The following is a 24009-nucleotide window of genomic DNA, read 5'->3' as shown; positions in this document are numbered from 1 at the left end:
AAGCTTCAGATGGGTGACAGGGAGCAAAACGGACAGGAGGCAGGATGAGAGAATGATCATCATACTGATAACACAACTTCACCCACCCTTTACTAAGTCCTTGCCATCTGGAGGGCACCATTCTAACACATTACCTATTTTTATCCTTACCTTTGGGGCAGCAACAGCATCTTCTTCCTCCTCTTTTTTTTTTTTTTTTTTTTTAACGTTTATTTATTTTTGAGACAGAGAGAGACAGAGCATGAACAGGGGAGGGTCAGAGAGAGAGGGAGACACAGAATCTGAAACAGGCTCCAGGCTCTGAGCTGTCAGCACAGAGCCCGACGCGGGGCTCGAACTCACGGACCGCAAGATCATGACCTGAGCCGAAGTCGGCCGCTTAACCGACTGAGCCACCCAGGCGCCCCCCTCCTCTTTTTTAAAGCAAGAAAACTGAGGCCGAGAGATGTTACCTAACTGCCCAATGCCACATGCCTAGTAAGTGAAGAAATTGGCTTTTTCTAATCCAGATCTGATTCCAGCACCCAGGCTTCTAACCATCAGCCCACACTGTCTGGCCACAATAAATATGGAGCCCTTTACTATTGGTATCCTCTGGGCTATGAAAATGAAGCTTCCAGCTCACTGCCTGGCCCCGTGCCCTCAACTTCCCATCCACTCCTTTGGCCACCCAGGGACACGAAGATGCTCTTTCAGCAGCAAAATCTCAGGAATTACCAGATCCCTTCTTCTCCCTGTCTCCTCTCTCCCCCACCTCCTACAACCAGGTGAGTCAGGGTAGGGAGGTGGGAAGGGAGCCAGGATTCCTCCAGTGCTGAGCTTTAATGTATGTTCTTTTGTAAACAAGAACAATCATTTGTGAACAGGCCCAGATGCAAACAGTCCCCAAATCAGGAATTCCAGCTCAGAGGCGCAGAATAATACAGCTTTGGGGAAGATTTAATAATAGTAAAATTAAAATTGTAACTGAAGCATAATGAAGAATGTGGTACAAACAGGCACTGGAAAGGAAAAAAAAAAAACCTTACACAGATTAGCCCCTATGGAATAGTGATTGGTTGAGAGCAACAGTAAACAATGCACAGAAATGCAACTTAATTATCTCGCAATTCTTAACATTCTACCAAAGCCACATGGAAAGCTTTGATGTTGGCAGTGGCAGCAGCAGCAACTCCTCTCTCTCCCTGGCTCCTGAAGGAAGATCATTACTAAGAAATTTGCAACCACTCTGGCAGCTGAGCCTGAGAAGAGCAGCGGGGTTTATCTGCTGAGAAGCCAGGAAGTGGCCAACCACCTGGGAAGAAAGCATCTCTCCAGGGCTACGGAGTCAGGGGATTGGTGGACGAAAAGGGGGCTCTGAGGACTGCGCACAAGGATCAGGATGCTGGTGGAGAAGGCTCAGCGGACAAGCAATCTTCAGAGCTAAGTGGACAGGCCCCTTGGGGAGCCTGGGGTCTGTCAGCCCCAGGACTGGCTTAGGGAGCACCGGGGTACTTGCTGGGTGGAATCTGGCCTGGTTTCCTCTCCCCTACCCCAAATACACATACACACACACACACACACACACACACACACACACAGTACAACCTGGTTGAGAATGTCTTTGCTGTTCCTGGGTTTGTCCCTGAGGTGACCAGCCAGGGTTCAGGGCAGTGGGGGAAGAGACCCAGAGGAAGGACACTTTATTCTGGGTCAGATGTCTCTTTTAAGGATGCTTCTTTTTTTTTTAATTAAAAAAAAATTTTTTTTTCTAACGTTTATTCATTTTTTGAGAGACAGAGAGAGACAGAGCAGGGGAGGGGCAGAGAGAAAGGAAGACACAGAATCTGAAGCAGGCTCCAGCCCAGACCCTGATGTGGGGCTCGAACGCACGAACCACGAGATTATGACCTCCGCCAAAGTCGGACCCTTAACTGACTGAGCCACACAGGTTCCCCTAAGGATGCTTCTGATGAATGTCTGAAGAGATAGATTCAGTGGATTCCCACATCCAGAAACCCAGCCCCAAGACTCCAAGGCCTGGCTTCCTCTAATCCTGGACTTGCCCAGGAACATAGCACTCCAGCCACTAATACATTTCCTTCCTCTTTGGAGCTCTCCTTTACTCTTTGTGAATGGCGATTCCTGGAAAAGGAAGATTTTCATCTGTTTCGTTGGTTCATTGGTTAAGTACAGTCTTGCCTAGAGACAGGGGGATGGGCAAGATGACCTCTTGTGGTCTCAGGCATACACAGGAATGTAAGAAATCGAAACCGTGGACCACAAAGTCTAGGTTTGCTCAGATTCTTGCCTTGTCTAACCTCCTAGGAAGGCTCCAGATTTTGTTCAGTTGAGTCCTGAAGCGCGGCAAGACTGAGTCCCATTAATCCCTAATCATGAGATGGCCTGGGAGGTCCCAGCCCCTTGGTAATGGGGTCCTAGAGTGCCAGTCTTGGGGCCACCCACTCAAGGCCTCCCCTGATGACTGGACACAGGGTCACATAAATCCAAAAGAAGTCTTTAATCCCTAGACAAAATAGTCAAGGCAAACAGGTGCCCAGATTGCTGAGGGGCCTGGGGAGAATAAAAAGGTAGTTTTTCCCTGCATAGGAAATAGGGGTGCTGTTGTGGCCCCCCAGCAGTAGCCACTGCCCTGGAATGAAGTATTTTCTGTGGTTCCTCAGGACTGCAGGTTTCACTCCTGTCATTCTGGAAATCGGTTCCCGGGCAGGCCAAATTCCCGCATTTCACAGATGGTGGATTCCAAGTTGAAATGGAGGGAGGCCACTGAGACCGACAAAGGAACCTAGAGAAAACAGAGGGGCCTAGACTGGACCCTTATCCACCACTGGGGGCTGGGGGGCTGGAGGGGAGAGGCAATCTCAGTGTTGATACATTTATTTGGGATGTTGAGCTTTAGAGACTCTGGCACGTTAGAGATTTGCAGACTCACCAAAATCCTGCCCCTAGCAGGGCAGTGTCTAGAAGTGAACAAAACCTGTCCCCTAGTTTCCACCCCCACCTTCACCACCCCCTAACCTCCCAACTGGTTCATCTGTGGCCTACCACCCTGAACATGATGTCCACAACCCCTATCTCATTCTGGAAATATCTGGCTTATGTAGGGTTCATTGCCCAGCCCTTGTCCCCACTAAAATATCAATTCCTCCAGGGTAGGGGGAGTGTTAGTTCAGCGACATGGTCAAAGTGCTGGGCACACGGCAAGCTCTCCGGGGCCAACGGGCTAGGCTCACTGTCATCCCCATCTTCCCTTTCTCAATTTCACCTCGGGGGTGGCCTGGTCTCATCTAAACCACGGGGCCTCAAGATTGAGTGAGGCTGGAACTTGGCCCATGAAGGGCTGTGGGACAAAGAGAAGTGCTCCTAGGGTCTGGGAACTTAATGGAAACACACACAAAGCGCCCATGGAGTAGGCACCAGGCATGGCTCTGAGTCCTCAGCATGGATTAGCTTGTTTCATTGTCACAAGGTGGGTTTTGATACTGCCAAGTCTGCTAACTGGCCGTGTGACTTCGGGATAGTTACTTCCTCTTCTGGGCGTTATTTTCTCAGCCATCTGTAAAAGGAAGAAGACTGGAGACTCATCTAGAAATACGTGCTGGCCTGTAAATCCTGAAAGGACAGGGGCTGTGTATTCACTGTCACAGTGTCATGATCTAGCACCATGCCTGGCACACGGTAGGTCCTCAATAAATGTCTATGAAAGGAACAAAGTAATATTCTATCTGGCACGGTTGTAGGATCCTAGATTGCCCATTGTTCCGCAGCACACAGGTCAGTTTCTCATTTCCCTTGGGCTCAGGAGGCCTTGTCTATTGTTTCCAAAAGCTTCAGGGAGACCTCAGACTTGGAATTCACTGTGTCCTCAGTGAAACGGAGGCAGGAACACCCAATGCAACCCTGGAGCTGGAGGAAGAGAGAGCCGGCCAGAGCGGGCAGAGAATCCTGTGTTGCCCAACTTAGAGGAGAGGTAGTATCACAAAGTGATCATGATCCGACACAGGGTACAGATCTTCAGATGAGCCTGCCATGCTGGACAGGGCAGAGTTGATGGTTTTTTTCATCTTACAGATGCAGAAGCTGAGGCTCAGAAAAGGTAAGCCACTTGCCCAAAGTCACGCAGCTACGTAGTGACCAAGACCCCCAGCTTCCTCTGTTTTCCTCACTGCCCTCAGACCACAGCCCTGATTCCTCTGGCCGAGGAGAGAGCTGCTGAAAAGGTGGCCCCTCGCCTCCATCCCCCAACCGAGGGCAGAATCTCCTATCATCCCGTCGCAGCCTTGGAGGAAAGACAATCAGAGTGAGATGTGGGGAGATGGAGAACTATTGATTTTTGCACTTGAATATTTAAAGATGCATTTTATTTTTTGTAAAAAGCTGCTTGGCAATCGCCCTGGTGCTAAATTTTTGCAGATGTCAGATGCGTCCACCTTTTCACTTCAGTTGCCTAATAGCACAAGTGGTTGCTGCCTTCGTTTGTTTGTTTCCTTGGGGTGTGCTCTCTTCAGTCCCAGGAGCCCCAGGAAGCCTGTGTTACATAAGCACCTCATCAGAATAAACATCCAGCTAGTCGGGCTGCTTCCTTTGGTCCTCCCACCTTGGAGGAGCGCTTACCTCAAGCCCCACATTTTCCCAGAGTGCAGACGGAGAGTTTTGTTCCTGACAGCTGCCCCCTTATTACCAGGGGTCGCCCTGAGGAGTTAAGCTCAATCTGGAGCATCTCTGGGCATCTTGTCCCTCCCGTAATGGACAGGGGACAGGGGATCTCCTTTACTCTCACCCCAGGCTCCCTCCTAAGCATCCTGGCATCCCTGATAGCATTTATTTATTCATAGAAAACCTGCTGCGTGCCAGGCCCTGTGCTGGGTACCAAGAATATAAATAGGAGTAAGCCTAGATCCCTTCCTAGGGAAAAACCAAAGTAGAGCTGAGGTGACAGACGCGCAAAGAAAGAACTACAAATCGGCAGCTGTAATTGAGAAATGTATGTATTCTGGGAAGCAGGGCACAAGGAAGTGCTGGCTCCGCCCAGGAGTCAGTGGCATTTGCACAGGGCTTTGAAGGACACGTAGGAGTGAAGGAGTGAATGAAGGACTTGGGATGCATAAACTGAAAAAAGTAATACATAACAGGAGGTGTGAAAAGCAGTAGGGAAAACAGCATGTGGAGGGCTGAACCAAGCCACTTCTCCTGGCACTGGGTTACCCCCAGACCGGCTCTGGTCCGTCCAGATTCCCTCTTTCCTTGACTCAGAAAGGGAAACTACAGGCTGGGGAGCCCTGGTAGCCTGCCGACTTAACCTCCTTCAGCCTCCACGCCCGCCTCTTTGGAACAGAGCCAACAATAGCCTCTACCTGATAGGACTGTTGCAGGGAGTAAATGAGATACTGAGCGCTTCGGACAGACGGACATAGTAGGCCTTGATAAATGTAGGAATCATTATTACTGCTTTTGTTACTATTACCACTACTGTTGCTGGCAGGCTTCCAGGGACCTAAAAAAAATGTCTCGGAGGCACCAAAACACTTCTGGATATACTCGATTCTCCACATGGTGAAAGATTAAATTCTTCACTTCCAACCCAAACATATCAGGAAGGGCCTTCCTACTCTTTCTTGATGATGAAATGAAAGACACTTTAGAAGAGGCAGCTTTTTATCACGGGAGCTGCTTGGGCAATACTCAAAGGCCTCGTAGAGGTTCTGTTGCCTGGGACAGAAGTCAGAGCCAATAGGTGACCTATTTGGCTCAAAGCTTCGTGCATACAGGTGCGTTAAAGGGCTCTACAGAGGTGACTGTGCAGGACCCCTTAAAGGAGTGAGCTGACCCCCACACGCAGCCCACAGGCCCTGCCGGAGAAGGCATGGGGGTCCACGGCTGTCGCTGGGGACAGTGACAAAGCTGCCAGCATCTCCTGGGATTTGGGCCCGGTAGCCCCACATCCCGGGTAACCGCGTGGACTCCTCATGGGGTGTAGCGTCGCGTCCTGGTTTCCAGGACCCCTCCACACACATTTACCCCACTGCCCAAGCCAGGAAAGGGGACCTCACCACCACGCCCACTCAAGCCTGTCCTTTCTCCACCTGTAACACCTCACAAATTTATACAGCGTTCTCTTTCTCCACTGCCGCTTCCGGCAGGTGTGGCATTGGTGTCTCTTGCAATAGCTTCCCCAAAGACCTCCTTGCTTTTTTTTTTTTTTTCTTTTTCTCCTGTCTTCTTCCAATCCATTCTACACACTGAAGCAGGAGTGATCTTTCCAAGACGCACATCTGGCCAAATCAATCCCCTGCTTAAAAACCTCTTCTGCATACCACAGATCCCTCGGTAGCCTGGCACTCAAGGCCTCCCATGGTCTCCAGCCCCACCTCTCACAGCAGCCTCTGTCCCACACAGTGCTCCTGTCAGATGGGAGAGCCTGCATTTCTCCCTCCTGCCAAGCCCTCCCTAGCTACTGAAGTTCCCTCAGCTTTAAGAACTTCCGGCTACTCCCTGGATTCTTGGCTAACTCCTCATCCTTCAGGTACCAACTCCGACACGCCCCTCTCTCGAGGAACCTTCCTTGACCCCACAAGATTTTATTAGGTGCCCTCCTTGGGGCTCTCAGAGTGGTCCCCCCTTGCCTGATCATAGCACTTAACATAGCGTACTAGAAGTACCTGCTTACCTGTCATCAGTCTCTATTCTCTCACTGTGCGCTAAGCTCCAAAAGGGTATCTTCCCATCCCGAAAAATCCCTGAATATAGCGGGCAATAAACATTTGTTCAGTGAAGAAGAAATGAACAAATAAGCGAATAAACAACAAACGAATGAATGAATGAATGAATGACTTAGGACACATAAGCTGAAAAAAATTACATAACAGGAGGTTATCCCCATGGTGGAAGCTGAGCACATAATGCGGGAGGCAGAGATACAGGATGGAGGCATTGAAGAGGCTGGGGGGGCTGACCCAGCAGGCGAGAAGCAAGAGAAGCAGGGAGGGGCCCTCGCAGAAAGGCAGGGAGGACATCTGAATAAGCCGCCCCTTTCCATCCGGCTCCAGAGCCCTGCACCCCAACTGCGTAAATCTCAGCTATCTGAGAAAAGAGTTTCACCAATAAGGAGACTTACACTATTTCATAAACTTTCTTTAAATTAAAATCAGGCAATGCACACACATACACATATACCCCACAGACATCTTCGTCGCTGAAAAGTTGCTCCCTATAAAATAAAAGAAGCTGTTTAAATGTCTTCCTTCCAAGCTAGCCCCACAGAGCTGGAGCTGAGAATACATTAGCCTTTAATGAAGTGAGACTCTCATCTTCCAGGAGACACCTCATTTAGCGCAATTGTTTCAGAGCCATTACAGAAAGACAATTACAAGGAAGCGGGGAGAGTAATTGGAAATGCTGGCAGGAGTTGGGCGAAATGATAATAAATAAAAATATTCAACCTAATAAGCTTCCAGGAGGGGGTGGGATGAAGAAAATCAACATAATTAGAACTGAACCTTAGCAAGGAAAAACAGACAGCAGGGTGGCAAGTGCTCAACTTGTACAGGAAGAAAGAAGTCACATGCAGCCCAAGATGATTCCGGGCCGCGGGGCTGCTGGCCCCTCCGGAAGCTGCTAGAGGGCGGAGGGATGCCCACAGCCCAGAGCTGTCAGGATGCTGCTCCTGGCCACAGAAACCCGGGTGTGTGGAAAAGGCAGGCCCAGCCTGGTGGGGCCGGGGTCCTCCATGCATGGGAAGGAGGCCGAGGGAGGCCGAGTGGGGAGCATGGCCTGAGTCCGGACTCAGTCACTGCCAATCTCTGGTTCTGCCTCAGCTTTCTGGGCTGCACTTTTCTCATCGTAACTCGAGGGAGGCAAACTATAAGATCCATAAGTGTTCTGCCTGTCTTCCGTGAAGGCTGTCTCCCTCTATAGGTGTGTCTTCCTCTCAGGTTCACTCCTTATCTGATGGGCCCCCTGTCTGGTTCTGAAATTTCAACACAGGAGCCTAGAAGTTGCATTTAGAGAGTCAGGCTAAGCATCATTTATATAAAAATCATTCCTGACCCCACTCTGCTTGGCCCCAGGGGGCAGTGGCCACATCCTGCTTGCTGGGCCCTGGCCCTGCCTGTTGTTGGGTCCAGCACAGCTCCTGGAACACAACTGTATTTGTTGATAGCTACATCTTTCCCTAAAAGGCTCAGAGTACTGTCTGGAGCATTTGCAGAGGAAATGGTATGAGGCCTGGGATTTGTTTCAAAATAACCCCAGTGAACAGGGGAGTGCTGATTTACATTATGATTTCTTACTTGGCTGTTTCAGAAAAAAGGAATGTAAGTAAATTGAAGTCAGGGCCCTCAGATCTGTCACCTGGTACCTAGCTCGGGACCTGGTACACAGTAGCTACATACTTATTTTCTTGTAGCATAATGGGTGTCTAGTAAATATATTCAATATGCTGACTGGGAGTAGACAGCAGAGCATTAAACTGAAATCAAAATGTAAAATTTTGAAAGATTCTCCCATAGTCTCAATCAATTCAAATAAATATAATTCAAACTGCACTTAATTCACTGAAAGCCTATAATATGCCTGCAATGTGCCAGGCCCTGGAGATCCATAGGGGAATAAGATCCCAAGTTACTTTCCCTAAGGAATTTGCCATCTAGTGAGATTCAGGTTGTAAATGTGAGGTCATGCTAGGGGATGGGACATGTGTCCAGGGACACCAGCAAATATGCATTAGTCTCTCCTCTTAGTGGGACAGTGATGCAAGTCATGGTCCTCACACAAGTTTCCAAGTTTATCAGTAAAAAAATTTTTTGAATGTTTATTTATTTATTTTTGAAGGGGGTGATAGGCAGAGAGAGAGAGAAAGAGAGAGAGAAAGACCAAAATCTGAAGCACACTCTGTGCTGTCAGTACAGGGCTTGACATGGGGCTCAAACCCATGAACCATGAGATCGTGACCTGAGCTGAAGTCAGACGCTTAACCGACTGAGTGACCCAGGCACCACATCAGTAAAAAATTTTAATACACCTTCAATATGGATATATATCAAAATGTGTGTGTGTGTGTGTGTGTGTGTGCGCGCGCGTGCATATTAGACCTACTGCTCCACCAATGTATGACATGCTTACGGCATACATTAAAAAATGGAAATCTAAACAGGACGAGATTCAAAAAAACACCAATAAAAAAAGTTATAATATTTTATTCTCCTATTCCAGTGGCTATCTTGCTTATTCTGTTTTGGAGACTTTACGTGTAGAATATCAGCGTCCTGGGACTCCACAGCCCTGCCATAGAGAAGTAATTCCAGTCTGCTTAGTAAACCAAGCAGAATTTAACACCTGCTTTTCTCTTGCTGGCCATAGCATCCAGTTTCCAGTAACTGGTGACAAATGTGCCTCCAGGTCTGTTAGAACCCTGGAACAGAAAAGTCAAAGCAGAGGATGAGGGAAGAACCCCAACACCCCCTGCTGAGAGAAACCAGGAGTAGTCCTGTTCATTCATTCATTTGGCAGACACTTACTATAAATCCAGAATGTGCCAGGTACCATGCCAGGTAGAGTGTGGGCTACAGAGCATCAGCCATGAACCCTGTACTGACCCACGTTCATGGAGAAGGACAGTATTTCCGCAAATACTTAGGATGCAAGTAGACACTGGTCAGTGTCAGTAGCTTCAGGCCAGGGATCTAAGACTTGTGTGGAAGAGGTGGCATGGGACCAGGGAAGATGGGCCGGGTTTGGCCATGCAGAAAGAGGAGACAGACTTTCCAGGAAAAGGAAATGTCTGTAACAAATTCACAGGGGCAATAAATTAAAGGGGTCATTCTTCTCTGCCTATCCTCAGTTCCATCTGGAGATCCCATATCCTGAGGCCAGGTGGGAAAGAGAATGCTTCCCAGAACTGCAAGTAGAAGAGACGGGCTGCTCTCTGACGGAACACCCTGGAAACTAGATCGTGAGGCCTGCTGCCATGCCAGCCTCCCTTCAAACACGCTAGTGGTGTGTCCAACAAAACAAGCATTTATTGAGTGCCAAAGGCTAATGGGAGAGAAAGCCAGTCTAGTGATGGGCATTCTCTTCTGTGAGGGATAAACTGAGCATGAGCTGCCTACAGGCAAGGCAGAACAGAGGACTCCTGAAGCCCATGCTAGTCCTGGGATGCCACACTTTGGACTCTTAGCCCCTGGAGAGCGAGGCATCTCTAGTAAAATAAAGGCATCTCTGTAATTAAAGTACAGTGTGATTAAATAGTCACAGAAAGGTGCCCAGTGTGCACCAGGAGCTCAAGAATGATAAACCCTGGCTGGGATGTGGTCACAGACATACTTACCACCAAGAAACTGCACTCTAACCAGGTAAGCAAGGGAAATAGAGAGGATTCTAGGCAAAAAGAAGTTCATGTGTAGAATTCGAGAAGCACAAGAGAGCACAGAAACTCTGAATCCTGCTGGTAAAGGCATATGGTCATAGGATCCAGCCAATCCAAGAAAGCAGGAACTGCTGGGGCCCTGGGAGGAGAGAGAAGCCCTGGGAGTCACTCTTAGGCTGACCCTGCTGTGCCTAGAGCTGGGTACCACACACAGTCGGTGCTTAATAAATGTATGTAGATGGTAAATTGTCATCTCTAGGAAGTAGGAGCTGAGATAAGCAATTCATTCTTATAAAGCCCCAGGCAGGACCACATGCTGAGATGCATTTATTAAAGTCTTTTGATGAGCAAGGGAGGGAAGTGAAAAGGGAGGAGGAAGAGCTGGGACAGGGGATGCCTGTCATCATCTTGACAAAGCACCACCCTCCACCCATCCAGGAGCAGGCACAGGGTCTCAGAGGGGAAAGTAGACAGGAGCCATGGAAAAGAAAGGAAAACTAGCAATAATGTTCTAAGTTCCGGAGCAGGGTCGAGCATGCCTATAATTTCCCGTAATTTTCCCAACGATCCTATAAGATGGGGTTTTTATTACTCTTTAACAGATGGGGAAACTAAGTAAGACATGGTTGGCGGAGGGAGAGGAAGCTCAAATCGGTTGGACACTATTCTTCCAGATCCTTCCCAGACCACAGAGTGGGTAAGGCAAAGAGAAGACAGAGATGGACACCAGCTGGTGGTCTTCAGCCCTGGGTCCTGCTGGCCCCAGGATGTCCCCAGTTGGTGAGAAACTGCCCCAGAGCCCAGGCCGTAGATGGCCAGCAGCCCTCTAGGACCTGGAAGGTTCTCTCTTAAGGGCAGTTCGTAAGGACCCTTAGTAGCCACAGCCACAGCAGCCTCCCATCCCCTTCTCACCCTGGTCCCTTGCTCCAGCCTTGACTTATATTTTACATATCCAGAAAGCCGGCCCTTGCCCTATGAAATCCTGGGGACCTCTCCAGGCCCTGACATAGTTCCCCTCCCAGGAGTTGGGAGCCCAGGGTTCCATTCCAGCTTCTACCAGCAAACCTTCAGTGGCCTGAGGCAATTTGTCAGCTCCTTTTGAGCTCAGTTTCCCCACTCAGTAACTAAGGAGCTTGAGCTCAAGGATCTCTAGGGTCCTTGAGCATCCTGTGAGCCTCTTCCTCAATACCAACCCCCCCCCCCCCCCCGCCCGGCCGGCTTCTCCTTTTGCTCCCTGCCCCACCCCCACAAAAGCCAGGAGTCTCATCCCTCAGGTGAGTCACCTGCAGGCTGAGCAACCCATCATAGGACCCAGGAGCCACAGGTGATGCCATCCCATCAGAGAGGGCTAGAAACCTGGGGTAGGTGGGGAACAACCAGCGCCTCTGCACAGCTTGGCCAGGGCGTGCTGGCCGCCAGATTTGAGGAGGGGACAAGGTCTCTGATTCAAAATCAATCCCAGCTGCTTCATCTGAGAGAGATGTCCGAGTACAGTGGGAAGCACTGTCTTCAGAGTCGTGCAGACGTGAGTTCACTGCTCCTCTTTCTAGCTGTGGGACAATGGTGTGTTGCTTAACCTCTCTGATTATGCCTGGCTCCCTCATTTGTTCTGTTATTAGAGGACTTGTCTCAGAGGGTTGTGGGGAGGGTTACAACAGATAATGCGTGAGAAGCGCTGATGCAGCACCTGTCACACAGCGGAAACTATTCTTCTTCAATGCCCCCGACATTAGTAGAACAGTAGGACTCCTGAAGTACTTGACAATCATGGGAATCACATGGTATGGAGAAGAGAGCTGCTACCCACACTCAGCCAGTCACCAAGGCTGAGCAGTTTCATGATAAAAAAAACAAACAACAAACAACAACAACAACAAAACAAGCCTTCCAGCAGGAAAAGGCTCCCCCAGGGAGAGACCCAGGTGGGTCACTTGAATGTGATACACTTTTTTCTTTTTTAATTGGGTTTAAAGTTACAACACAACAGCAGTGAACTCCTCCTGCCTCTGCAGGTACTTAGGCCCAGGTGGGGATCAGGGGCATTAATTAAACTCACTCAACCTCCCCCACAAGACTGGTGGTCTTGGGCCCCTTGACGCTTCTCTCCGTGTAGTCTCCTGCGCCAGAAAGTCACTCTTCCGCCCGCAAACTCCAGCCTGGAGAAGGATCCACCTTGTGGACCAACCTCCCAGGCACCCTCAGACACCCACCCCCAGACGCCCACCCCTACCTAGCCTAATTCGGTCCTAAGTATTCCTAAGGTGCATTCCAATTTCCCGCTGTAATAAATGGCACAGAATGCAAATGGGGGTGGATGTGGGACACAGATGTTTGCACTAATTTAATTGAGGGAACACCTTGGATTAAACACTTTGCAAAACACTCACAAATAGGTTCAGTGCATTCAGTAATGAAAACGCTCCCAGCCCCCTGGCACTTGGCTGCGGCTGCCTGGGGCTCCAGGAGAGCGGCTGGGAGTGGGAGAGTGTGGGGGAGAGGCCCAGAGCAGGGTGGAGACAAGATGCCTCCAAACACAGGGAGAGAAGCAAGGGAGCCAGTTCCTAGGAGGGCTTCCAACAGATTTTCCACCAGCTGGGGCTGACTCCACCAAGAGAAAGAATCTGGAAGGGTTGAGGAAGGAGGTAGGCAGCACCTGCCTCCCCATGTGGGTAACTGCTCACCTGTAGGGGTCAGCTACAGGCAGATGCCTCCGAGTCCAGAGGCCTCAGCTCTAACCTGGAGGCCTCACCTCCCACCTGGCTGACGGCCAGTCACTCACCTGTACAGGACTGATGTCCCCAGGCCCAGAAACCCCATGGAAGATCAGCCTATTCAACATCTGGGGCATGAAAGTGGGTGGAAAATAGCTCTCAGAAATTTGGGGGTTATTTGCAAGGCAGTGCTCATTTCTCTGATGCTTCTTCCTCATCTTCCCCTACAGACTCGGGGCTTCAAAAGCCTGGGGCGCCTGGGTGGCTCAGTCGGTTAAGTGTCTGACCCTTGATTTTGGCTCAGGTTATGATCCCAGGGTTGTGAGATAGAGCCCTACATCGGGCTCCACATTGAACATGAAGCCTGTGTAAGATTCTCTCTCTCTCTCTCTCTCTCTCCCTCCTTTGCCTGTCTCCCTTGCTTGTGCTCTCTCCTCTCTAAAAATTAAAAAAAATTAAAAAAAAAAAAAAAAAAGCTCAAATCCTGGGCATCTACCAAATCCCAACCCTCCCCTTCACCTTTTACCGTCTAGCCATCCATCCCCTTAGCTCTGGGGCTGCAGGGAAGAAGCCCTCCTCTGTCCTAGAAGTGCAAGCTGAGGCCAGGGAGGCAGATATTAACAGTCCCAGGGACACTGTGATAAATGCCTTCAGAGAGGCAGACTTGGTAGCCTGGGAGCCTGGGGACAGTGCGGCAACTTGGCGGCATGAGAGGGTCAGAAGAGGGTGGAGAAAAGGAGACAAGCATTCCTGCCAGAGGGAACAGCATTTGCAAAGATAATGAGGCATAGAAGTCTAGGCAATTTCAGAGACTCAGGAGAGACCTTTGTGTGGGTCCACTTGGGAGACGGGTGGCATGAAGTGAAGATGGACAGTTTTCACCAGCCCCTGCCTCCCACCCCAGCCCCTTGAGAGTTCCCACAGCTGGGCAAACCTGGAATCAGTTCCTATAATGATTGCTCTGTAAATCTCAGAGTTCAAATCAGGCCAGGATGGTTTTATATTCTTGAAAACAGAATCCCTAATTTTCAGACACAATGATCACTTCAAGTGTAATAACCATTATAATAACAACCTCTTATACTTGCATAGTGCTCCATAGTTTATAAACCACTTTCACAGACCTCTTACGATCCTCTACCAACAGCCCTTTGAGAAAGATAGAATAGGTAGTTTCAGTATTCTCACTTTCTGGATGAGAAAATTGATCCCAAGGTCTCAGCAACACAAATAACAGTACTAAGGCTCAAAGTCAGGTCTAACTAACACCAGAGTGCATACTTGTGCACTCATTCAATCATTCAGCCATTCAACCATTCAGTGCATCCCGGAGCACTGGTTGAACACCTATTATGTACCAAGAAATACTTCAGACTCAGAGCATCGAGAGCACGGTGGGCATATTAAGATGAATAAAAGCCTAGCTGCAGAGAAGCACCCTGACAGATGTATCTGGACCAATAGGAAAACACCAGGGCAAAAAGCAAAGCACTGAAACTCAGGAACCAAGACAAACACAAAGCCGCTCTCTACAAACACTGCCTCGCTCACTCACATGCACACACATGCTCACTCACACACACTCACATGCTCACTCACCTGCAGCCTGCACGTGCACATGTAACATACACATACCCTTATCACACGTGAAGATAGGAGTCATTTCTCTTGGACCGTCCCCATGCTCCCCAGCACGGAATGCAGACTCCTCCACACCTGACATCCCCACCGCTAGTTGGGTAACAGTCCAGATCCAGGGAGAGGCTGCCCCGTGGGGTCTAAGTTTCTCCCCACCCTATAGCATACCACACAGACATACAGGCGTTCCAGCACTGTGTGAGCCCTGGTGTCATGGGCAGCAAGGATGTGATACACTTCTAGGGTGGATGGATTGACGGATGGATGCATGCATGGGTAGATGAATGGATGGAAAGATGGATGGATGAAAGGATGGATGGATGCATGCAAGGGTGGATGAATGGGTATATGGATGGATGGAAGGATGGATGGGTGGATGGATGGATGCATGCATGCCTAGGTGGATGAATGGATATATGGATGGATGGAAGGATGGACAGAAAGATGGATGGATGGAAGGATGGATGGAAGGATGGATGGATGGATGGATGGATGGATAAATGGGGAGAGACACTGGAAAGCATAGCTTTTACCTGCCTAGAGGTAGATCCTGTTGGGACCCAGCCAGTGGGCCCAGTGACAGCTGACCACTGCTTTGCTTCCTGATGTGGATATATTAGTCTCGGTTCCCTCAGCAAAACCAATCCCCACCTCACAGGATCTATGTGAGGATGTGTGACAGGAGGTGCTGACCCACGTAGTGCATGAGCTAGCCCACAGAGGTAGTGCCTCCCCACCCAGGAAGTAAAGGTAATGGACAGGCAACTCTGCAGAATCTCAACAGAAATCAGTCTCCTGACTTCCTACTGCCATTGTACGTCCTGGGGCTTCAAGGACTTACCAGGGAGTACCTCTCCATCACCCCACCCTCTTCTCCTAGGTGCATTCATTCCTTTTTTCATTCAACCAACCTTGTAGGGTGCCTGTTATGGTCAGGCCTTGTTCTAGGTACTGGGATAGGAGAAGAATAAGATTCAGTCCTCAACTTGGATAGACAGACAAATAACTATATTTAAGGTCCTATAATGACATAGATGAAAAGAAAGAGTGCAGCAGTATTTCACAAAAGCTGGGGGAAGCTCCATAAGGAGATAGTCATAGAGGAGATATGTGAGCTGGGTATTGCAAGAGGAACAGGGGTTACCAGGTCAAGGAGATTCCAGAGAGAGGAAATGGCAAGTGCAAAGGCACCGAGATGTGAAGTTATACAGAGTATCTGAGGGGAACTGAGCAACTAGGTGTATTTGGGGTATCAGGAGTAGGAATGTGCCCATGTGTCTGAGTGTCTGTAAGTAACAGGGAAGAAAGAACAGCATGGGGGGTAGGAGATGAAACTGGAAAAGTAGACAGGGTTGAGCTGTGAAGCCCACGGTAAATCAGGCCAAGTAGGCTACAGTCAGCAAAGCACCACTGGGGATTGCGGGGCACAGGCGTGACTGGCCAGATACAACAGTATTAATTAGGCTCTCACTATTCAGGTGCAGCACTAGGCTCCTCCATATATAGGAGGTTATCCTTGGCCGACTCTGATGATAAATGAATTTGATGAGGTATTCTCCTCTTTGATTGACGCAATTATCCCTGGAGAAATGGTCAATTTGGGAGCGATTTCTCCTCTCCGAAGAGCCAGACTGGCTGGCTAACGGCAAAAGCAAGGGGAGGGTTCCCACATGGCCACCATCTCTCTGCATGGCACCACCACTGCCACCACCACTGCCACCACCACCACCACGCAGTACTTGGAGATCCCTCGCGATCTCCTGGGGATTTGGGAAGAACTTGAGAAGGGATAGTAGCAGAGGTGACAGGAGCCAGAGAGGAAGAAAAAAAGGGGGAAATCCCTCGGGTGGAACAAAGATTTATGAGTCTGCGCTTCTACCCAACAGGACAGAAAGGCCGGGTGGGTGGCGGCAGCCAGCTTGTAGCTCCCAAACCCTCAAAGCTTCTCCAGTCCTGCTCACAGCAGGAAGTCTCTCCCTCCCCTTCTTCCTCTTCTCTCCCCTCCCTTCCTTCCCTCCCCTCCTTCTCAGCTCCTCTCCAGAAAGGTTTATGGAGAAGACTCCAAATAGCCCCCTCTCCTGCAGGCATAGTCACACCAACTGAAAGGAGATTTAATTAGCAAAATCTCGTTAGGCAAACGAAATTATCCGTAAGACAATACTCCTCTGGACAGGGGGTATGATTAAACAAAGCCATTAATTGAGAGAGTCGCTTTGGCAGCTCCCCGGATGCATTCATCTCTGGGCAGGCTCCACTTTGCCTCCTTGGGCCAGCCGGAACAGACTCTGCCTCCTCCCGCCGGCTCCACCCGCTCCCCACTTCATCTCCGCTCTTGCAGAGCCCCTCAGTTGGGGCTGCAGACCTCGGCATCTCATCAGCGGCCGCTCTGCCGCCAGATTCCTGCTAAAGTGCCTTGATTGCATAATGTCTATTTGCATAATGTAAATTGCAATCTCCTAGCTCGGGAGGCAGGAATCACAGAACAGCCATTATTTTTTACCACTCCACAAAAATTCTACATTTAGAAAGCAGATTTGCAGCTCAGAAAGCCGTATAAATCTGAATCCGCCAGAAACGCCATTAAATCACACCAATTAAGCCGGACCAACGAAGAGCCCCTGTCACTGTTCTCTGCACACTCAAGGACTCCCAGCCCAGATGGAGGCCACGAGATACTGGAGGCTATGGCAGTGGGGCTGGGCACAGGAGCTGCAAGAGGCAGGGAATTCTGTCTTACAAACCTTAACACACCCCCCATAGGCCTTTGCAACTGCCCCAATCAAGATTTGGAGGAGAAAGGGCGAGAGGCGGGTAGAACTAGTGTGAGTTATTTCTGAAAGAGGACTTCAGCTACCTCCATTTCGATCTCAGTCTGTACTTCCTAACTGATTAAGTTCTTTCCAGCTTATCTCTTAACTCAAACGACCCTGTGCACAAAGCATCCCGTGATGGGAACCAAAACTACCCCCTCAAGCAAGAACAACTGTCCTGACACCAGCAAGACCCCTGTGATTGACCCCAAGACAGTGACGGACCTGACCTTTACCGCCCACCTGCGTGTACCCACCGACCTTTGTCCCACATTTTCCTTATGTTCTTATTTTCAGCATTGTGGAGCCGGTCTTTGAGATGCTGGGCCACTGTCTTCCTGGTGTTGGCCTTGCTGAAACAAATGCCTTTCTTATGTCACCACCGCTCCTCTCCCTGCCTTTGAATTTCGTCAAGGGCCAGTGGCTGAACTCAGTCTGTTTGGGACCCCCACGCCAGGTGCTCTGGCACCCCTGTGTCCCGGCTACATTTCTTAAGCTCATCACCTGATTTGGGGTGGGTGCACTGTCTCTAGACTTTTCAATTTGTGGAGCGGAGATCTCGAATCAGGAAGAGGTCGGCACCTTTAGCAGAGGTAATGGAGAGATCTAAGGTGTTTCACACGTGGGCAAAACATCCATGCCTTTAGCAGCTCTTTAATGACTTTTCCTCTCTTCTCCCAAGTCCCCTTCAGCCAAGTGAAAGAAATGGTAGGAGAAATCCTGCTCACACTGGGCGGGGCTAGAATCTGAGCGCTCTTTACAAAGCTGTTTCCTAGGGGTCACTGGGGAGAGAGATGAGTCACAAGGTGCCTGGAAAGGGGCATGTTCCCTCTGACAACTACATAAGATCCCAGCTTCCGTGCAGCCAGCCCTAAATCTGGTTACTCTTTTGCCTCTTTATTGCTCATTCAATATTCATTTGTCAAAGGGCAAGATGCTAATGTGTATTATTAAAATATCAATAGTTTATGAGTGAACTTTTATGGAGGATACAGTTAAAGGAGAGATTCTTGACCATCCCTGTCAGGAGCAATGGAGAGGGACAATCTTTCCAACTCCACTTTTTATTTATTTACTGGGTGGATGAAATGACTGAACCGTTTTTTGAGTAGCTATTGTGTGCCAAGAATGGCTTTAGTGCTTTCGCATGCTGGCTTCCCTCCAGTCCCCACAGCAGACCTGGGAAGCGTATACAATCCCATCTCCATTCTAGACATGAGGGCTCTGAAGCCCAAGCAGATATGCCTGGGTCACAAAAGTGCTAAGCCAGGATCCAAACTCATTCTGGGGCTTCAGATCCAATCCCCCCACCTCCAAGTTGGAGCCTTGAAAATACAAATGATCTTTACGTTTTTATCAGTTCCTTCACTTGTCCAAATTAAACTTTAGTTTCCTGACCTACATTTCCCAACTCCAGCACCTTTTTATCAAAACCAAGCCCCCTTATCCCTCTCCTCCCCATTCCCACCCTTTCAGCATTAGCCATTCTCATATCTCAGCCCTTTGGAGAAATGAATTGGTTGTTTCCACTCTTCTGTTGCTTGAGTTTTGTTTCTATCCTCTTAAGTCACAACAAGGCATCCAGGCACTCAGATTCTCTTCCAAAATTCAGCTGCATCCATGTCAGTAAAATGACAAAGGAAAGGGGGTCTGGTCCCTTAATGGCACAGGTTATAATGTGTGGCAGAAGGGCAGGAAAAAGAGAGGACACGGGGATCAGATAGGAAAGGCTGCCCAAATTTCCCCAGTCCTCTACAGAGCCCCAGTAGCCTCTTAAGTCCTGATCTTTGGCTGAAACCTCCCCCAGCTTGGAAGGCCATTGAGTTGGGGGTGTGGGGAGCCTTGAATGAAGGCTCTAGGCTTGAGAAATCCTTGGTCACAGATCTAAGTGTCCCACCATACCTGGCACCTCAAGCTGTGAGTTGCAAACTGGACTACTTTTGCAGAAATGGACACTAATATGGAAGCTTCCGCCAGCTGCAGGAACTCCGAACTCCAGCATGTCCCTGGGGGGGTCCCGCTTTGGGAGGAAGCCTAGCCTGGCCTCTCGGGGGGAGGGGCTTTAAACCCAGACATTCCGTGACATGAGGGACAGTTTGATGCCCAAGGATGGGGGTTTCTTCAGCCTGTCTGTGGAAATTATGAGGCTATACTATGTCAGACTTGCCAGGTACCAGTCGTGATAGATTGTGCTCTCCAAAGATGGTTGCAACAACATGTATCCCATCCCTATCTCCTCCTTTCATGTGCTGTTGACACTCATCCTTCGAGTCATGATGGCTCGAACATGATGTCTATGTTCCCTTCTTTGAATTGAGGCAGGCCTGTGTAACTGCCCCACCCAAGAGAACATGGTGGAAGTAATGCTGCTTGACTTCGGCAATGCAGCTCCCACCCGGCTCTTGTTCTCATTCAGGGTGCTCCCTTCCTGGCATTCAGCCGCCATGCTGAGAAGGAGCCCAAGCCACCTGGAGCAGTCACATGGGCCTGGCCAGCAGGCCCAGCTAACATCTCAGCCAACCGCTAGTATTAGCCCCCCGAATTATAAGTGAATGAGCCTTCAGTTGATTCCAGCACCCAGCTTTTCACCTGCCTCAGCCAAGATCCCAGACCCAGCGGAACAGAGACAAACTGTCCCTATCGTGCCCTGTTTGAATTCCCGGCTCACAGAATATGCACATAAAAAACACTGTTAAGACACTAACTTTTGGGGTGGCTTGTTACACAGCCACAGTAACTGGAACACCGCTGGAATGAAACAGAATGTTTGCTGCTTCCCTCTCAAATCCAGCCTTCACAGGTCTTCACTCAGTCTATTCCCTCCTCAAGTGGCCCCAGGCCCTCTGAGCCCACCCCCCCCCCCTTCCTTCCAAAAGGCAGGGTCCTCATGCTCTTATCTCTCAATGCAGGTCCAAGAGCATGTTCCTAAGTGAGGGGGCTTCCCCTGGACACGTGTGGGGGGCCCTCGGCCACAGGGAGGGAACATGCACATCTTTTCCCCCACTCTCCACTCTCATTAAGGTTCACGCTCAGCTTGCTTCTCTCATACTTGACTTGACTTATGAGGCCCCTTTAACCTCCAGGGCGAGGAGACAAGATTCTCACCAAGGTCTATCTATGCTGGCTCCCCCAGCCCCCGGCTGCATCTCCCAGGTAGGCTTTCCCGGAACAGGATGGAGGGAGGCACCCTTCCCTGCTCCCCCCCCACCCTCCCCCCTCCCACTGGGGCCCGGGGATCCGACCACTCCAGAGCCTGGGCTGTGGAGGAGGTGCCCTGGGAGCCGCAGCCCGTCAATCACAGAGGCGACCAGCACTGAATCGCAGGCCATTAGGCGGGAGGGCCGGCGCCCTGCTCACTCACCGGGCAGCCATCGGCAGGATGTTAGACGATCGCATGGCGGCCATTCTTATGATTTATTCAAATACTCATTACAGTCAATCTATTTTTACACAGAGGTGAAGATGTGCGCTGATAACGGTTAATCATTTATAATTCCATGGACTGGTTGGAAGCCAATGTACTATCAAAGGCGCGGCAGCAGCCCAGCCTCCGGTAGCCCCAGAAGCGGGGTGGGGAAACTACATAGCCCGGGCGACCCAGTCTTCTGGCTAACATCTGCTGAGCAGAGACCAGGTTGAGGGTGCAGTGGGAACACGGAGACCCCGGAATCCCAGACTGCCCTCCAGGAGCTCACAGCCCTGCTGGGGGGCGCGCAGGAAGATGCCGGTCAGGGGGGAGGTTGCCATGTGAGCACAGAAGAACTTCAGGAGAGGGAGAAATCACTTCTAGCTGGACTTACTAAAGAAGGGTTCGTGGAGCAGGCTCGACTTAGGCTGGGTCCTGCAGGTGGGTAGACTTTTGCCAAGCGGGAGAGCCAAAATGAGCACGTGAGCTTAAGGTGGTGTTATCATTGCCACCAGCAGTGTCCCCCTTCCCCTCCCTCACGCTGCCCTAGAAATCAACCAGGTGTCAAAGCCAGTGTGGGCTTTCCCTGACTCCCCAGCTTAGCCCACAGATGACAATGGCTGGGGTCTGGGTTGGCCTTGCAAACTCAAGAGCTTCCCTCTCCAACACTCATGACACACATAACACATCAGGTCCACCTTAATGCACAATCAATAAAGCCTAATTAAATAGGATGTCATATTACAGGGCTTCTTTGTCACATTCAGATCTAATCTAATTAGAAGTCCACTGTATTTTACATTCTGACTAGCTCATTGTTGAGGATTTCTCTTGCACAATTGCATGACTGTTAAAGATTAGGTTCAGGGCTGGTCTTTAACCCGTAACCTTATTGAGTCAGCCTGGAAACACCAATCAAAGTTACTTACAGTTCACAGTCCCTTTTCTGGTGAGCGGCATGGAGGACAGAAAGCCTCAGAATCCTGCTCCAGACTTCACCTGTCAATAAAAGAAAACGTTTTTTATAGATGTGTATGATTCTGCTGAGTGAGAGCTCTGAGTGAGAGCCAACGTGGGATGAGGGTAAACTCAGGAGTCGTTCTGGCTCAGGAGCAGCACAGGACTACAGCTCTATTCCCACAGTCCTGAGTGGGAAAACTTCCTGATCCAGGCACTCTTGGTGCAAAATGATCATTGTTTAGACAGCTAACCAGGACAGAGAGAGAGGATCACTCCCTCCTTACCTGCTTGCTGCCTCAATTTCTTGCGAGTTTCATCCCCTTCCCTATAGGAATCCCGGAGAAAAACAGGCTCATGGCTGTTGAGAGCCCTGAGCTGACCAAGGCAATAATCATTTACTGATGCCTCCCATCTGAAGGGAGACCCCATGCAGAGGGACAGAGCTGAACGGCCCCTGTGAAAGCTTGCAACCTACATGGGGAAGGCTGTGAAAAACTAGGAAACCACAAAGCCCAGGTTGTTGTTTATGGCAGGATTATGGAAAATCTGGATGGAAGAGAGAAATTTCAAGGAAAGGTGAAGAGTGCAGTTGGGCTAGATGGAGAAGAATGATGAGGGAAGGACTGGAAAGATAAAAAAATGTGACTGCTTTTAATTCTCTTTCTGGAAATAGAGCAACAACAACAAGAAAAACCCAGCACATGTTTATGAGTGTCTGCTCCGTGATCGACGCTGGCTAGGTGCAGCAGGAATAAAATCCCACGGATGGGTCCTGCTATAAAAATGCTGCCACGTCATTCGGGAAATAAGATTACCCATATGGAACATCACCAGATATTGTGCAAGACAAGGCTATATGCACAGTAGTGCTGAGCTGTGTGGTAGGGACTATAATTCTCTCTCCACAGAGAAATGAAGTTGGCGAGAGCTGAGGTGCTCAAGAAGTATTTGGGTGTAGGGAGAACTTGCATGGGGCCTTGGAGATTGGCAAGATTTGGCCAGCAGAAGGGAGCAAGAGGGCATTCGTGGAAAGGGAGCAATCCAGGCATGGATGAGAGGGGGGCAGCATGGGAGTGCCCTGGGACAAGGCAGAGGCTGTTTTGCCTGAAAGCAACCAGGAGAGACCAACACTGAATAAGCCAGATGGGGCCAGAGCATCTAAGGCTCTAAGTGTCAGGCTGAGAGGCCAGGCTGGGGGTAGGAGCTGGTAGAGAGCCATTGAAAGTTTTTCATCAAGGAAATGACCCGAAGAAGAGGAACCCCCTTGCCCTGACCCCTCTAATAATATTTTCCCTTTAATTAAGACAGAGAGGCTTCTTGGAAGCGGTGGAATTTCAGACAGAAGATTTGGGCGTGGGCCATAGCATGATGTGCTCATGAAAAGAAAATGTCCCTCTTGTTCAGGATGGTGTCCGTACTTCCTCTGGGGCTGTCTACTAACATCTGCATGACCAAGATGAATGGCTCAAGGAGGCACCTCTGAGACAAGGACCACGTCTTATGCATCTTTATAGCCCCAGAACCTCGCCAAGTGCCCACCATAGTTCTCTGTGTACGTCTGTTGAAATGTTCATTGGTAGACCCTGTTCATTCCAAACAGAATCTACAACCAGCACCTTGGGACCAGCCATGGATGGGCAGTGGTTGGCAGTGGGCTCCAGCTTACGTTCTTTTGAACAACTGCCATGCTGCTACTGAGCACGTGTGAACTCAGTGTAAGAAGTCTCTAGATGGAATTGCATGCAGTGGTGTTTTATCCCTGCCCTCTGGGATTGTGTGTTGCGACGCCAGCACCTGAGAAGAAGATATGGCAGACTTCCCATTCACATATGCTGTAAAGCTGGGAAGGATAGCCTCTACTGGAGAGGTGGATTCAAAAGTGTTAGAAAGCTTTTAACAAGCTGAAAGAAGGGGCCAAAACTACAAGTCCAAGTTTTCCTCTACCAGTTTTTGTTTCTTGCACAATAACATCACGACAGCCATAAATGAGGTAACTTTGAAGGTAAAGGAATATGGCCCACCATCCCATCACTCTGACCCATCAAATTACTACATCTTATGTCCACATGCAAATCCACTTTTATTTTTTACAGAATTGTAGAAAAAGATTTGACAAGGATA

The 24009-nt window shown here is 49.6% G+C and overlaps 1 protein-coding gene across 8 annotated transcripts in view; it reads right to left on the bottom strand.

The window, feature by feature from the left end:
• The window catches only part of PKNOX2 (PBX/knotted 1 homeobox 2), a 318715-nt gene that overhangs the window by 171967 nt on the left and 122739 nt on the right, over positions 1-24009 (bottom strand). For all 8 annotated transcript variants that reach the window (XM_045483350.1, XM_045483348.1, XM_045483352.1 and 5 more), the window contains one exon: positions 21858-21927. The gene's annotated coding sequence lies outside the window, so the exon portion shown is untranslated. The remainder of the gene's footprint in view (positions 1-21857; positions 21928-24009) is intronic.

The sequence above is a fragment of the Leopardus geoffroyi genome, chromosome D1 (assembly GCF_018350155.1).
Source record: "Leopardus geoffroyi isolate Oge1 chromosome D1, O.geoffroyi_Oge1_pat1.0, whole genome shotgun sequence".
Taxonomy (NCBI): domain Eukaryota; kingdom Metazoa; phylum Chordata; class Mammalia; order Carnivora; family Felidae; genus Leopardus; species Leopardus geoffroyi.
This window is presented reverse-complemented; position numbering and strand designations above follow the sequence as displayed.